Source organism: Marmota flaviventris, chromosome 16, assembly GCF_047511675.1.
Source record: "Marmota flaviventris isolate mMarFla1 chromosome 16, mMarFla1.hap1, whole genome shotgun sequence".
Taxonomy (NCBI): Eukaryota; Metazoa; Chordata; class Mammalia; order Rodentia; family Sciuridae; genus Marmota; species Marmota flaviventris.
In genome coordinates, this window is record NC_092513.1 from 63973917 (window position 1) to 63987180 (window position 13264).

A 13264-nucleotide genomic window follows, 5' to 3' on the forward strand; every position below is an offset into this window, starting at 1 on the left:
TTCTTTTTAATTTGTTCTTTTTAGTTTTACATGTTACTAGAACCTATTTTGATATATGTATGTAAACATGGAGCATATCTTATTCTAATTAGGATCCCAGTTTTACAGTTCTTATAAAACAAATTTTTGCCAGCAATCAAACTCTTTGGTATTTATCCAAAAGAATAAAAAAAATTATGTACACATAAAACCTGTACACAAATGGACATAGACCCATTATTCATAACTGCCAAAACTTAGAAGCCATCAAGATGTCCTTAAGTATGTAATGAATATATAAACTAAGGTACATTCAGACAATTGGATATTATTGAACACACGCACAAAAAAAAAACAAACCAACAAGTTATCCATCAATTCAGGTAAAGACACAGAGAAACTTTAAATTCACTTTGTGTGTCTTCAGGAAAATGAAAATGAAAATAAAGAGGTATTATTACACACACGAGACTAGCCAAAATCCAGATCACTTACAACATCAAACGTTAGCAAGGAAATACATGGAGCAACAGAAATTCTCATTCATTGTTAGTGACACAGCCAGATGCTTTGGAAGAGAGTTTGGTAATTTCTTGAAAAACTGAACATAAAGAGGAAACATTACAACCAATACCATAGAAAAACAAAACTTATCTACACAAATAAATCCTGTACAAAAATGGTCATAGCAGCTTTATCCATGATTAACAAAACTTGGAATCAATCAACATGTCCTTCAGTAGGCAAATGGATAAACAAATTGGAGTACTTCTTGATAATGTAATCTTATTCAACACCAAATATAAATGATCAAGCCATGAAAAGACATACAGGAAATTTAAATGCATACTTCCAAGAGAAAGAGGCCAGTCTGTAAGTATCATATACTCTGTAATTCCAACTATATGACATTCTGGGACAGGAAAAACTGAAGATGTTAGGAAAAACTCAGTGGCTGCCAGAGGTTAGTAGATTCAAGGGAAGGACAAATGGGTAAAGCAAAGAGGATTTTTAGAGCAGTGTTAAGTATTTTGATAATAGTGCACTAGTAAATATAGATCAACCCCATAGAATATATGACATACAGTAGTAAATCCTAATGCCTACTATGAACTTTGGGTAATAATGATGTGTCAACATAGATTTATCAATTGTAATGAATGTACCACTCCAACAGTGGACATAGATAATGAGTGAAATTATGCATGTGTAGAAATAGGAAGTGCATGAAAAAAATCTCTGTCCCTTTTGCTCTAAACCTAAAATTGCTCTAAAAAATAATCCACTAAAAATAAAATCTGGGGGCGGAGAAGCTGAATGTGTAATCAGCAGTGGATTGTAAGTACCCGAGGCAAAGAAAGCTCAGTGTGCCCCGCCTTTTTTTCTTTTTTTTGAATATTTTTTATACAGGGAGAGTTTGTGGATTGGGATTGTTGGCGGGGCTGTGGTTTCTGTGCCGAAAATCCACTCTGCGGGAGCCGCCATTTGCTTTCTGCTTGCTGTCTTGATGGCTCTGTATACACTGTCCGGCAGCCGCACCTAGAGGTTGGAGCTGGGCTGCGTGCGGAGCCCTGTCCTCTGAAGGCTGGACTGCAGCCTCGAGCGTCTCGGTGGCCTGTTCGCCGCTGCACCTTCGGGCAGAGCCTGCTCTGGGGTCTTTCTGCACCCCCCTGCCAGGGGACCCATGCTCCAGAGGAGGGGGAAGGAGAGCCGCGGCGGCAGCCGTTTGGGCCCCTGGGGACCCTGGGGCCGGGCACCGGGCTGAAGAGCTGCGGAGGCCAGGGTGGCTCTGCTACGGTCTCAGATAAGCGCGGCGCTCGTGAGCGCGGCCCAGAGACGGAGGCGACGGCGGCAGGGTTTCATTTCTAGAAATCTGGACTGGAAACAGAAGCAGCAGTTTGTATAATCCCAAGAACTTGCTTATACCAGGAAGCTGTAAGGGCAACATGAATAACATTGAGGAGATGTAACATGGTGGCAGGCGCAGAGAGATCAAGTCTCTGACATCTTCAACTGCGTGGGCATAGGGAGCCGTAAACTGTCTAAATGCTGTTTGCTCAGGATCACTAGGCAATGCTGAGCTGACGTGGATCTGGGGTGTACAGGCTGGGCCCCTCAGAACACACACACAGAGCCCGAATCGGAGGCAATTAAGCTCCGGTTCACCTGCTTCGTGTGACTCAGCACTAACGATCCCGCTGAACTAATTGGCTGGCCCTTAGGAACTTACAGAGGTAAAAGCCAACCAAGCCTTCATAGGCAGTAGCCACAGGACTGAAACGGGGATTGGGAGAGACAGTCAGGACGCACCCGTTGCATTGGTCACCCGGGAAAGGGAACAAACGGTCACCATTTGCATGGGATATCACCATGGCAGAGAAATGGCGTCACGGGCAGAGGAGATAACTGCATTGAAACCAGCGCGACAGGTGTGTAATCCCCTAGTCATCTCTCTCCACACAGCAGGGAAAACTTAAGGGCCACTCCCAGCTCTCCTGTGAACGCAATAACCAGACCGAGGGAATCAGGAGTGGTGCGGGACTCGCGGGGCGGAACTCCCGGCTACCGCTCCCACCAGTGCTGACAACTGAGGTCTCTTGCACCAGCTACCGGGGGCGTGGCTACAGGAGGGCAAGCAAATTCGCAGGGGGATCTCAGCCCCAAGCTCTACAAACTTAGGGTCTGAGGGAGGCAAACAGGGAGAGTGTGCCCAGGTGTTCATGAAAACAGGGCTCCCAGGAGCAGCAGACCTGGCGTGTAGCCAGTATTGTGGCGAGCGCCACAGGTGAGCACGGCCTGGCTTGAGGAAACACAAGACAAGGCCCTAGACACTCAGGATTGGAGACCCACCCAGTCTAGGAGAAAGAGCTGCTGCACAGTGAATGGTTCCCACCTATTGAGAGGAGAAGCTTGGCCCAGTGGGCACAGCTCCACCTACTGGAAGAGAAGTTAATAGAACTCTAGGACTGCATTTATTATTATTATTATTATTATCATTTTTTTTTCTTTTCTTTTTCTTTTTTTTTCTCTTCTTTTTCTTTCATTTTCAATTTTTATTTGTTGTTGTTCTTTAACTTTTTTCAATGTTTCTATTTTTTTTTAAATTTCTTTTATTTTGTTATTATTTTTTTTTAATTTTAATTTTCATTTTTTATTATCACTATTATTTTTGTTAAAATTATTTTTTCGTCTTTTCTTTCTTTCTTTATTATCTAATCATTGTTATTCTTGTTTCTTTTGTCTTTTCATTTTTTTTCAATTTTCTTATTCCCGTTCCTTGAATTCTACCTGCCTACTCTCATTCTCTTTAGTGACTTCTTCCCTTCCCTTCTAATATCTTTCCTCTCAAGCATCAAATAAATCTATAAGAGTAAACAGTAACTCAGCAGTCAAACAGAACAAGAAGTAACATGAGCAGCATAAAAAAGCAAGGAAGAAAAGGAGTACAAACAATGAAGGACAGCCTAAATATTCAGGAGGACCTAGAGTCAGCAGAAAAATGGTCATATAAAGAACTCAAGGAATACCTTAGACAGATGGAATGGAACCTTAAAGAAGATACGAGACAGCAAATCCAAACAGTGAAAGAACACTTTGAAAATGAATTACATAGACAGATAAAAGAAGAAGATAAGCATCTTTATCAGGAGATTGAGATTATAAAAAAAAACCAAACAATAACTCTAGAAATGAAGGAAACGATAAACCAAATTAAAAACTCAATTGAGAGTATCACTAACAGAGTGGAGCAAGTAGAAGCCAGAACATCAGATAATGAAGACAAAATATATCATCTTGAAAAGAGCCTAGCCAACTCAGAAAGGCTGGTTAAAAACCACGAGAAAAACATCCAAGACATATGGGATAACATAAAGAAACCAAACCTACGAGTCATCGGGATAGAAGAAGGTACAGAGATTCAAACCAAGGGAATGAGTAACCTGCAGAAAGAAATAATTACAGAAAACTTTCCAGAAATAAAAAAGGAAACGGATATACAAATTTTAGATGCATACAGGACACCGAGCACACAAAATCACAGTAGACCAACGCCAAGACACATTGTTATGAAGATAGCCAATATACAGAACAAAGAGAAAATACTAAAAGCTACAAGAGAAAGGAGGCAGATTACATTCAGGGGTAAACCAATAAGGTTAACAACGGATTTTTCATCACAGACGCTGAAAGCGAGAAGATCCTGGAACAACGTATTTCAAACACTGAAAGACAATGGATGCCAACCAAGAATTCTGTATCCAGCAAAATTAAGCTTCAGGTACGATAACGAAATAAATATCTTTCATGATAAACAAAAGCTAAAAGAATTTGCAGCCAGAAAACCAGCATTGCAAAGCATCTTGAACAAAACACTACACGAGGAAGAAATGAAAAACAATAACCAAACCCATCAGTGGGAAGTGCCTCTATAAAGACAGAGGGCAGGGGGAAAGCTAACCATGGAGAAACAAACTAAATTAAAAAAAAAGAAGAAGATAAATAATCAAACATGGCTGGAAGTACAAACCATATATCAATAGTAACTCTAAACATTAATGGCTTAAACTCTCCAATAAAGCGACATAGGCTGGTAACATGGATTAAAAAAAACAAATCCAACAATATGCTGCCTCCAGGAGACACATCTGATTGGAAAAGACATACACAGGCTGAAGGTGAAAGGTTGGGAAAAAATATACCACGCACACGGTCCTCGTAAGCAAGCAGGGGTGGCCATCCTCATATTGAATAAAATTGACTTCAAGACTAAATTAATCAAAAGGGATAAGGAAGGACATTATATACTGTTAAAAGGAACCATTCACCAACAAGACATAACAATTATCAATATTTATGCACCAAATAATGGTGCTGGGACATTCATAAAACAAATTCTCCTCAAGTTCAAGAATCAAATAGACCACAACACAATAATTATGGGAGACTTCAACACACCTCTCTCACAATTGGACAGATCCTCCAAACAAAAGCTGAATAAAGAAACTATAGAACTCAATATCACAATCAACAACCTAGACTTAACTGACATATATAGAATATATCAACCATCATGAAGTGGATATACTTTTTTCTCAGCAGCACATGGATCCTCCTCAAAAATAGACCATATATTATGCCATAGGGCAACCCTCAGTAAATATAAAGGGGTGGAGATAATACAATGCATTTTATCTGATCATAATGGAATGAAACTGGAAATCAATGATAAAAGAAGGAAGGAAAAATCCTACATCACATGGAAAATGAACAATATGTTACTGAATGATCAATGGGTTACAGAAGACATAAAGGAAGAAATAAAAAAATTCTTAGAGATAAATGAAAATACAGACACAACATATCGGAATCTACGGGACACAATGAAAGCAGTTTTAAGAGGGAAATTCATCGCTTGGAGGTCATTCCTCAAAAAAAGGAAAAACCAACAAATAAATGAGCTCACACTTCATCTCAAAGCCCTAGAAAAGGAAGAGCAAAACAACAGCAAATGTAGCAGAAGGCAAGAAATAATTAAAATCAGAGTGGAAATCAACGAAATTGAAACAAAAGAAACTATTGAAAAAATTAACAAAACTAAAAGTTGGTTCCTTGAAAAAATAAATAAGATCGACAGACCCTTAGCCATGCTAACGAAGAGAAGAAGAGAGAGAACTCAAATCACTAACATACGGGATGAAAAAGGCAATATCACAACAGACACTACAGAAATACAGAAGACAATTAGAAATTATTTTGAAAACCTATATTCCAATAAAATAGAAGATAGTGAAGACATCGATAAATTCCTTAAGTCATATGATTTCCCCAGACTGAGTCAGGAGGATACTCACAACTTAAACAGACCAATAACAATAGATGAAATAGAAGAAGCAATCAAAAGACTTCCAACCAAGAAAAGCCCAGGACTGGATGGGTATACAGCGGAGTTTTACAAAACCTTTAAGGAAGAATTAATACCAATACTTTCCAAGTTATTTCAGGAAATAGAAAAAGAAGGAGCTCTGCCAAATTCATTCTATGAGGCCAACATCACCCTGATTCCGAAACCAGACAAAGACACCTCAAAGAAAGAAAACTACAGACCAATATCTCTGAGGAACCTAGATGCAAAAATTCTCAATAAAATTCTGGCGAATCGGATACAAAGGCACATCAAAAAAATTGTGCACCATGATCAAGTAGGATTCATCCCTGGGATGCAAGGATGGTTCAATGTACAGAAATCAATAAATGTTATTCACCACATCAATAGACTTAAAAATAAGAACCATATGATCATCTCAATAGACGAAGAAAAAGCATTCGACAAAGTACAGCATCCCTTTATGTTCAAAACATTAGAAAAACTAGGGATAACAGGAACTTACCTCGACATTGTAAAAGCTATCTATGCTAAGCCTCAGGCTAGCATCATTCTCAATGGAGAAAAATTGAAGGCATTCCCCCTAAAATCTGGAACAAGACAAGGATGCCCTCTATCACCACTTCTATTCAATATAGTTCTCGAAACACTGGCCAGAGCAATTAGACAGACGAAAGAAATTAAAGGCATAAAAATAGGAAAGGAAGAACTTAAATTATCACTATTTGCAGATGACATGATTCTATACCTAGAAGACCCAAAAGGGTCTACAAAAAAACTACTAGAAGTAATAAATGAATTCAGCAAAGTGGCAGGATATACAATCAACACGCATAAATCAAAGGCATTTCTGTATATCAGCGACAAAACTTCTGAAATGGAAATGAGGAAAAACACTCCATTCACAATATCCTCAAAAAAAAAATAAAATACTTGGGAATCAACCTAACAAAAGAGGTGAAAGATTTATATAATGAAAACTACAAAACCCTAAAAAGAGAAGTAGAAGAAGATCTTAGAAGATGGAAAAATATACCCTGTTCATGGATAGGCAGAACTAACATCATCAAAATGGCGATATTACCAAAAGTTCTCTATAGGTTTAATGCAATGCCAATCAAAATCCCAATGGCATTTCTTGTAGAAATGGATAAAGCAATCATGAAATTCATATGGAAAAATAAAAGACCCAGAATAGCAAAAGCAATTCTAAGTAGGAAGTGCGAATCAGGCGGTATAGCGATACCAGACTTAAAACTATATTACAGAGCAATAGTAACAAAAACAGCATGATACTGGTACCAAAACAGGAGGGTGGACCAATGGTACAGAATAGAGGACACAGAGACTAATCCAGAAAGCTACAACTATCTTATATTTGATAAAGGAGCTAAAAGCATGCAATGGAGGGAGGATAGCATCTTCAACAAATGGTGCTGGGAAAACTGGAAATCCATATGCAACAAAATGAAACTGAATCCCCTCCTCTCGCCATGCACAAAAGTTAACTCAAAGTGGATCAAGGAGCTAGATATCAAATCAGAGACTCTGCGTCTGATTGAAGAAAAAGTTGGCTCCGATCTACATATTGTAGGGTCGGGCTCCAAATTCTTTAATAGGACACCCATAGCACAAAAGTTGATAACAAAAATCAACAAATGGGACTTACTTAAACTGACAAGTTTTCTCTCAGCAAGAGAAACAATAAAAGAGGTAAATAGGGAGCCTACATCATGGGAACAAATTTTTACTCCTCACACTTCAGATAGAGCCCTAATATCCAGAGTATACAAAGAACTCAAAAAATTAAACAATAAGAAAACAAATAACCCAATCAACAAATGGGCCAAGGACCTGAACAGACACTTCTCAGACGAGGACATACAATCAATCAACAAGTTCATGAAAAAATGCTCACCATCTCTAGCAGTCAGAGAAATGCAAATCAAAACCACCCTAAGATACCATCTCACTCCAGTAAGATTGGCAGCCATTATGAAGTCAAACAACAACAAGTGCTGGAGAGGATGTGGGGAAAAGGGTACTCTTGTACATTGCTGGTGGGACTGCAAACTGGTGCCGCCAATCTGGAAAGCAGTATGGAGATTCCTGGGAAAGCTGGGAATGGAACCACCATTTGACCCAGCTATTGCCCTTCTTGGACTTTTCCCTGAAGACCTTAAAAGAGCGTACTACAGGGATACTGCTACATCGATGTTCATAGCAGCACAATTCACAATTTCTAGACTGTGGAACCAACCCAGATGCCCTTCAATAGATGAATGGATAAAAAAAATGTGGCATTTATACACCATGGAGTATTACACAGCACTAAAAAATGACAAAATCATAGAATTTGCAGGGAAATGGATGGCACTAGAGCAGATTATGCTAAGTGAAGCTAGCCAATCCCTAAAAAACAAATACCAAATGTCTTCTTTGATATAATGAGAGCAACTAAGAACAGAGCAGGGAGGAAGATCAGGAAGAAAAGATTAACATTAAACAGATACATGAGGTGGGATGGAAAGGGAGAGAAAAGGGAAATTTCATGGTAATGGAGGGAGACCCTCATTGTTATACAAAATTACATATAAGAGGTTGTGAGGGGAATGGGAAAATAAACAAGGAGAGATATGAATTACAGTGGATGGGGTAGAGAGAGAAGATGGGAGGGGAGGGAGGGGGGATGGTAGAGGATAGGAAAGGTAGCAGAATACAACAGTTACTAATAGGGCATTATGTAAAAATGTGAATTTGTAACCGATGTGATTCTGCAATCTGTATTTGGAGTGAAATTGGGAGTTCATAACCAACTTGAATCTAATGTATGAAATATGATATGTCAAGAGCTTTATAATGTTTTGAATAACCAATTAAAAAAAATTTAAAAAATAAAATAAAATAAAATAAAATCTGAAGTCAATAATCTAATTTTATAGCTTAAGAAAGTAGAGAAAACAACATAATGCAAAAATTTATACCCAAAGCTAGTAGAAGGAAATAATAAATAATTAGAACAGAAATAAATCAAATAGAATAGAAAAAATAATTAACAAAACTCAGATCCAGTTTTCAAAGAAGATCAAGTTTGACAAAGTCTCAACTAGACTAAGTTAAAAATAACAGAATATTCAAATAATTGAAATCACAGATTAAAGAAGGGAAATTCCAAGCAATGCCACAGAAATAGAAAGAATGGAAAGGGAATACTATGGGTAATTATATTGCCAACTTCTTGAATTAACTAGAAGAAATAGATACACTTCTAGAAACATAAAATCTACTAAGATTGAATTATGAAAAAATAGAAAATTTTCATTGTAACTAGTAAGGAGGTTAATCTGTAATCACAAACTTCCAAACAACAAAACATCAAGGACCAGATGGAAGCTTTCAAACTGTATATTCTTTTTATATATTTATTTTCTCAGGTATTTTGTTATAGTGATGGAAAGCTGACTAGTACACTGGAAAATTGAATTCAACAACCCATTAAAAGCAGTATGCTTCTTCCAGGATTTTTTTTTTTTTTAGCTTTGTAGTTATATAAAAATATGCTTAGGTAAAGTTTGTGTTTACTTTGCTTTCCCTTTTTCAATTCTGTTTGCTGTTCTATGAGCTTCTTTGATTTATGGTTTGGTAGATGACATTAATATGAAGAAAATTTTGTCATTATTGCTTAAAATATTTCTTTGATTCTCTTCTATTCTGTTTGCATTTCCTATCTGTTCTGTTTTTGCATGCTGTTTACTTTATTAGAGGGCTAAGCAAGTTAATCATGTTAATTATGTTTTCAGTCTGTTCATTCCAACGTCCCTTTTATGGTTGCTTCTAATGCTGCTTCTGTCTTATCAAAATGTGTCTTTTATCCTTTTAGTATACTTTCTACTTTTTTCTTGATGTCATACATGATGTGGTAGATAAAAGGAACTGCTATAAATAGCCTTTCATGATGTGGTAAAGTGAGAGAGAGCTGAAGCACTCCATAGAGCTGTGCCTCACTCTGTGAACTCACATGTGTTTCTCAGACCCTCATTCCTTAAGTGGGACAGAATGGCTACAAGGGACTGGAATTGGCTATTTCTTTTCTCTGAGGTCAGTGAGGCTCTGATAAAACCCCATAAGGCTAGATTCTGGTTGGTTCCTCCTGAAGGAAGACCTTGTTGAAACGAACAATATGTCATGGTGTATTTTAAAGTGTTTTCTTTCCCCGTTTCCCTGTGTTTTAGTCAGTTTTCTCACGGCTGTGACTAAAGGACCCAACCAGCACAATTATAGAAAAGGAAAAGTTTATTTGAGGGCTCATGGTTTAAAAGTCTTAGTCCATAGAAAGCCAGCTCCAATCCTCAGGGCTTGAGGTGAGGCTGAACATCACAGCAGCAGCCAATGGTAAAGGGAAACTTCTCACATCATGGTGATCAAGAAGCAGAGAAAGCGACTCCACTCTCCAGATACAAATATATACCCAAAGCCATGCCCCACACTCTACCATTTCAGTTACCACTCAGTTAATTCCTATCAGGTTATTAACTCACTGATTGGGTTAAGACTCTTACAACCCAATCATTTCTCCTTGGAATCTTCTTGCATTTTCTCACACATGAGCTCTTGGGGGACACCTCACATCCAAACATAACACCTTGCCAGAAGCATGAAGTGGATTTTCTCTGATAGTGACTCTGAGAACGTGGTTGAACACCTGTAGATAAAACTCACAAAGCATAGGAGACCCAATGACTGGGTATATCTCGAGTTTTAATTCTCAGACTTCTTTACACTGAGCCAATAGAAATTTCTAATTTACTACAGGCTTTCCTATTTGGTACTGGCTCCCAGGAGATATCAAGCTTGTATGTTTTTGTTGTGGTATGTTGCTATTATCTGTATCTGCTTATTTGTTTCAACTTTGAGATAAGTGATTTTCCTGTGATCTACTTTGTATTAAGAATATATGAAGATTTTTTGTTTGTTTGTTTGTGGTTTGTTCGGATTCTTACTTGTTGGGTGTGTTTTTCATCATTATACTGAGATTATAATGAATCCAAAGGCCGTCTGAAGTACCAACATGGTGCCTGAATCAGATCAAGCCATTCTGGAATTCTTTTGGTAGGTGATAATTGGATAGTCTGCAGTTGGAAGCACATGATTACTGGTACCTCTCACAGAGCAAGCAACATCCTAAGCAGTCAGAACTACAGGCCAACAGGCTATCAGTAATTTGGGGACACAGGATGGTGACATCAGTAGTAATTTTTTATTGTAGTTATTATTCTTTCCAACTCCAGAATCTCTACCAGTTCCTATTTATCTATGTCTTTATTGATTTTTCTATTTGGTCAGATATTATCATATTTTTTAAAAATGTGTAGATGTGGTTTGCATGGTATACATTCTTTGCATAGGTGTGCACAAATTGACTTAAAATCTTTATCTATTGATTTTAACACCTAAGCCATCTCAAGATGTCCAAACCCAGGGCTGCAAAGGTCCCAGACTGCTTCTTTCTGATCCCAAAGAAAGAATATGGGAGACTCAGTGGAGAGGGTTGAAACATTTTCTTTCTCATGCACTTGATGGTGGCAGAATGGAGTGTTGCAGGTGCCTATGAACAGGGGCAATTATACAGGACAGATTGCTAGCCAACTGAGCATATGAGTTTCTTCATAGGTTTTATAAGGACTTTACTACCAAGGTCATTCTACTTTAATACCCAACAAAGACTAAAGATTTTATCCCCAACACAATCTTGGAGTCCCTCTTAGTTGACCTTCAGAAACAAGACTTCCACTTACTGAGTTGTATTTACCCCATGGGACATTATCTGTTTTTTTTTTTTTCTGTTTCTTTATATATCTCATAACATTTTAATTTGAGAACTGAGTATTTTAGATAATATTCTGTGATAACACTGATGTCAGAGTCTTTACCTACCCTGAATTTGTTTTCTTTCCCAGGTTTCTGGGTTTGTTTTTCTAATTTTTGCTTATTTATTTTGGGTACTCTGTTGACATAAGAACAAACTAACCAAACTCAGTTTCCCCTACTGACAACATAGAGCACTTGTGTGGCTTCACAAGTACAAGTAGTGATTTCTTTCTACGACTAATTAAGAAATTAATTCTACAGTAGTGGTGGGGGTCCTCTCATTTCATTCTGTTCTGCAACCACTTCCAGGTAAATAGTGGAGATAGGGCCAAAACCAATAGCATAGAAAGCAGGTTATGCCCTTCTCTGTATTGAAGAGTGGTTTTCAGGCTGTGTCTATCTCTACTCCATTTTGTAAAGCAGCTGTAAATTGTTAACAAAAATGGCCAAATTAAATAAAAAGTACTTGGATGCACAAGGTTATCAAACTCACAAAAGAAAAACTAGGCCCACCAGCACATCAGTCTCACCATAGGTAACCCACTTACCTGAAACACACAAAGTAGAGATACCTAGAACCATGATATGGCGGAACATACACACAGATGGATCATCCAACCATCTGGTGAATGTCTCCTGAGGTTGACAGGGAAGACATGATTGTCCCCAGAGCTTCAGCTCAGCTGGATTTCCCTGCTTGACACTTCAACAGTGCCTGCCCTGGGGATCCTGGCCTAGAATAAGTTCCATGCTTTCACAGCTTGGTGCCCCAACAAATTCTGGGACTTAATTGTAATCTTACCTGACCACCTGCTGTGACTCTTTTGCATCTCTGGTGGCTCTCAACCTTTGCTCCCTGCAGCCTCTTTGAAACCTATGGCTGCCTTAACCCTTTTTTTGCCTTTTTGTATCTATGTATCATTATATGAAATATGATGTGTGACTTGAGTATTAAGAGATATTAGTAATTAAGAATGGAATAAAAGAAACTGTGATTGCTTGTCTTATGGCTACCAAGTGACCCACGAGTACTGGGTAAATTGCAGCAAATAAAATTGATCAGTAGATTAGAAGGAGATTGAGAGAGAGGATGGGGGAGGAAATGACTGAATAGAGAGGAGGTATGGGGGAGGAAATGACTGAATTTGACAAAACTATGCTATGAGCATGTGCAAATATACCACAGTGAATTCTACCCTTATGTGTATCTATAAAGCATCAATTACAAACAAATAAATAAATGAGCACAAATAAGACTAGCACAGTAGAGGAAGAGAAATAGGGGAAGGGAAAAGGGGGAAGTGAAATGAGGGGGCACCAAGAAATTGTAATGGAGTAAATTAAAGTTCATGCATGTATGATTGTGTCAAAATAAACCCAAATATTTATGTATAACTATAATGTACCAGTAAAAGCAAAAAAAAAAAAAAAAATTGATGTAGCTTGTGAATTTATTGTAGAAAGATACAGAAATATTTGGTCTGTTAATGGTGTAGTTCCCTCATGGTACACAATTTGAAGACTCAGTTGCTT